The sequence below is a fragment of the Mauremys reevesii genome, linkage group 13 (genome assembly GCF_016161935.1).
Source record: "Mauremys reevesii isolate NIE-2019 linkage group 13, ASM1616193v1, whole genome shotgun sequence".
Lineage (NCBI taxonomy): Eukaryota > Metazoa > Chordata > Testudines > Geoemydidae > Mauremys > Mauremys reevesii.
In genome coordinates, this window is record NC_052635.1 from 16,848,306 (window position 1) to 16,852,517 (window position 4,212).

General features: G+C 51.5%; 1 pseudogene; it reads right to left on the reverse strand.

The window, feature by feature from the left end:
* On the reverse strand, positions 1 to 969 carry LOC120380158 (annotated as a pseudogene).
* Between the last annotated feature and the right edge of the window lie 3,243 nt (positions 970 to 4,212).

Genomic DNA, 4,212 nt, shown 5'->3' on the forward strand with positions numbered 1-4,212 from the left:
CTACTTTGGATTCTTTGTAAGGGTCACAGCTCTCCTCGCAATGTTTATCAAAGCCTCCTTGACCTCTCTGTTTCTCAGGGTGTAGATGAGTGGATTGGCCAGGGGTGTCAGGACTGTGTAGCAGACAGAGAATACTTTGTTCAGAGCTCTCAGGGTGCCGGATTTCGGTAGCATGTAGACAATCGTGATGGTCCCATAGAAAAGTGCCACCACAATGAGGTGAGAGGAGCAGGTGGAAAAGGCCTTTTGCCTCCCGCTGGTGGAAGGAATTCGAAGGATGGTCACAATGATACACACGTAGGATGTCAGGGTTAATAGAAAAGGGGAAACTGCATCTAGGAAGGTAAATATATGAATAATCAGTGTTATCTGGCTGGTGTCGCTGCAGGAGAGTTGAATCAGTAGGGTGAAATCACAAAAGAAATGGTCAATTTCATTAGGGCCGCAGAAAATTAACCGTGGCATAAGACACATGAATATTGTACAAGCTAGAAATCCACTTATCCAAGACCCAGCTGCTAGCTGGAGGCACAGCCTGCCATTCATAAGGGCTCCATAGTGCAGCGGTTTGCATATGGCTAAATACCGATCATAAGACATCACTGTCAGGAGATAACACTCTGTTGTTACCAGAGAACCAAATAAAACCAATTATGTGATGCAGCCATCTACAGAAATGGTTCTGTCCCCAGTCAGGAGACTGGCCAGCACCCTGGGCAGGATGGTGGAGGTGTAGCAGGTCTCCAAGCAGGATAAGTTCCCCAGGAAGAAGTACATGGGGCTGTGAAGGTGCTGATCAGCCACAATTAGCACCATGATGAGGATGTTCCCAGCCATGGTTGCAAGGTAAATAACTAGGAACAGCAGGAAGAGAAGGGTCTGCAGCTCGGGGAGATCCCCAAATCCCAGGAGGATGAATTCCGTGACGGACGTTTGATTTTCCCCTTCTCTTTTCTCCATGAGTTGCATCCTGTGACAGTGAAAAAGTAACGAGCATCGAAAGATTTGGCTGTACCAGGAAATTGAGTCAATTTCCATCATTTGATCCCCTAAGAGTTCCCACTGCAAACAGAGAGTTGGGTTTATATTCTCTCACACTAGAGAAACCGCTTCAGGAGCTGGAGACTCCACAACTTCCCTTGGTGGTTTGCTCCGATGGATAATCCCCCGCACTGGCAACAGACTGCGCCTTATTTCCCATTGACGTGTGTCTGGGTCTAGCACCCAGCCCTTGCTCTAACTGTGCCTGTTCCTGGGCGATGAAAGAGCCCTTTGGTAACCAGTGGTTTCTCCCCACGAAGGTGCTGAGACCTCTGCTCAAGTCACTTCTCCTTGACACACCGAACAGACCCAGCTCTTTAAGTCTGGTATTTCCTTCAGCCCGCAGATCTGTTTTGTGGCTCTATTCTGCACCCTCCCCAATCTCTCCACATCCATTTTACACTGTGCCCCCAGCCCTGCACACTGTATTCCAGCATTGGTGTCACCAGGGATCTGTGCAGAGGTGAAACCCCCTCCTTGCTCCTGTTCTCTGCTCCCCTCTTTATACAGCCAAGGACGGCGTCAGCCCGTGCCCCAGCCCACCGCACGGGGAGCTGTTGTTGGGTTTCTCACCCTCTGTAGCCCCTACCTGTGCTGTGAGGGGGACCAGGGTCACACACACAAGCTGCCCTCCAGGAAGGGCAGGAGGCAGGTGGCGCCACGGCAGTGCCTGCGATGAGGGAGTGACGCTGACCCACAGCACAGACGAGAAAGTGACTCTGCCCCCAGCCATGACCAGGGCATAAATCAAACCACCCTCAGGGCACAGGCACATGCAGACTCCTCTTGTTCATAGCGCAGTAGTGACTGGTCCAGAGACACAGAAACTGCTGATAATGAATTACCAGCTATTACTGTTAACTATGAATTACTGGCTGTCAATCACTGATTGTTGTGTTGTGGCAGTGCCAGGGGATCGGGTCCTTATGGCGCTGGGTGCTGTGTAACCACCCAACAGTTAATAACAATTCCCACCTGCTAGTTGGCCCGAGGGCGCTGGGTGGAACTGCAGGCAGAGTCTGTGCTGTATCCCAGCTTCCACAGGGACCCCCTAACTCAGCCCTGCCCAATACTCTCACCGCAGCAGTATCAGGGCCTGGGGTGGGAGATACTGGGGGAGAATGGAAAGTCTGCCTGAGCCCAGTACTCACCTGCACCTGTTACTGCAGTGTCTGGGCTCCTCGTAATCTCTAATGTGTTGATCTTCACACCACTCCTGTGACATAACAATGGGAGCTTGGGTGCTTCTGAAAATCCCACTAGGTGCCTAAAAACCTTTCTAAATATGATCCAAAGTGACTTACCCAACATCGCCCAGCAAGGCTGCGGCTGAGCAGAGACCCCAGGTCTCCTGTCACAGGCTGAGGGCCTAATCGCCATGTAACCCGCGCCCTGGAGAAAATGAAGGTAGAGCAGTCAGTGCTCGGGCAACGGCTGTGACACAGAACTAGGGAGCGCTACTTCCTGATCTGTAAGAATTCCAGTCTCTATTCCATGCATTTCTAACATACCCCCCTTTCCTGTGGGGAGATCAGTAACACCCATAAAATGCTGAGAGCCTCTCTGCTCCTATGGTAAGCAGGGATCTGCTCCAAGGCTAGTGACACTCACCTTCAATCCTCAGCATGCAGCAGCGTGCTCTCCATGGCCAGGGACTGGGGCTGGTGTCAGTCGGCCTTCGTGTCTCAGTCCCTGGGCAGACCCCTGCCTGTGGCTGCTGGGACAGGTGCCTCTCGCTGCCCAGGGTGATTGCTGGCATCGCACAGACCCTTAGTGCCTCCTGCTCTTGGCTCTTGCCAGGTTTATTAGCAAAAGCAGTTGCCCCCTGGGCCTTACCACTGCTGTTGGGATCTCCCTTGGGACTGCTGCCGGCGATGCTCTGGGTTCCCTGCAGAGGGGAATTGTTGCTTTCTTACATGTTTTAACAGTGTAACATCATAAGAACGGCCATGTGGGACCAGACCAAAGCTCCATCTAGCTCAGTGTCCTGTCATCCCACAGTGGCCGGTGCCAGGTGCTTCAGAGGGAATGAACAGAACAGGGTGACTGTCGAGTGATCCATCCTCTGTGATCCAGTCCCAGCTCCTGGCAGTCAGAAGTTCAGGGACACCCAGAGCCTGGGCTTGGGTCCCTGACCCTCTTGGCTAATAGCCATTGATGGACTTGTCCTCCATGACCTTATCTTGTCCTTATTTCAACCCTGTTATTCTTTTGGCCTTCACAACATCCCCTGGCAACGAGTTCCACAGGTTGACTGTGCGATGTTTGTCCGCCTGGAGTCAGACTCTGGCTGGTCTCTGCAGCGTTACCCCAAGCAGGTAAAGTTCATGGAACCTGAAAGTTACAGGGGCTGCTCCTTGCTGGTTGCCCAGAGTGGGGAGAACCACCACTTGCTCCATGGTTTTGTGGCTTCCTCTGCTCCAGAGCACAGGCCAGGTGAGCCACAGAGGGTCCGATGCTGCAGTCTAGCCACAGTTCAGCAGCTTCACACGGTCCCCAACATGGGTCCTGCTTGGCACTGTCTGGCTGGTCCAGAATGGACTGAACAGGGCCCTGTCCCCTCTGAAACTGGGGCCAGGAAGTCAGATGAGCATTTGTTCTGGTGACAATTTTCTGAGCAACTCTGCTTGCTGTATAGTCACTGGGCCCAGCCAGCCGCCCCCGGTGTCCTTCTGAGGTCACTTCCATCACTTAAAAAATAAATAAATAAGAAACAATGAAGGTGATATCCTATCTCCTAGAACTGGAAGAGATCTTGAGGAGTCATGGAGTCCAGCCCCCTCCCTTCACTAACAGCACCAAATACTGATTTTTGCACCAGATCCGTACAGTGGCCCCCCCTCATAGATTGAGCTCACAGCCTTGGGTGTAGCAGGCCAATGCTCAAACCACTGAGGTATCACGCCACCCTAGAGCAGCACTTGCTTTGGATGGAGGGAGCTGGCCAGAGTATAAAATAAATATTAATTAAAAATCAATTAAAAGAATATAAAACATCATTTAAGAGCATAAAATTTAAAAAATGATATTTTTAAATTTTAAAAAACCTCACAAATTGAACCCAAACCTGCTGGGTGAGAGACAATGGGACATGTGCTGCTCTCCTCACACTTCAGGGGTGTCTGAGCACCCCATGCCCTGCCCCTCAAGGACAGCTCTAGATAGCAGTCT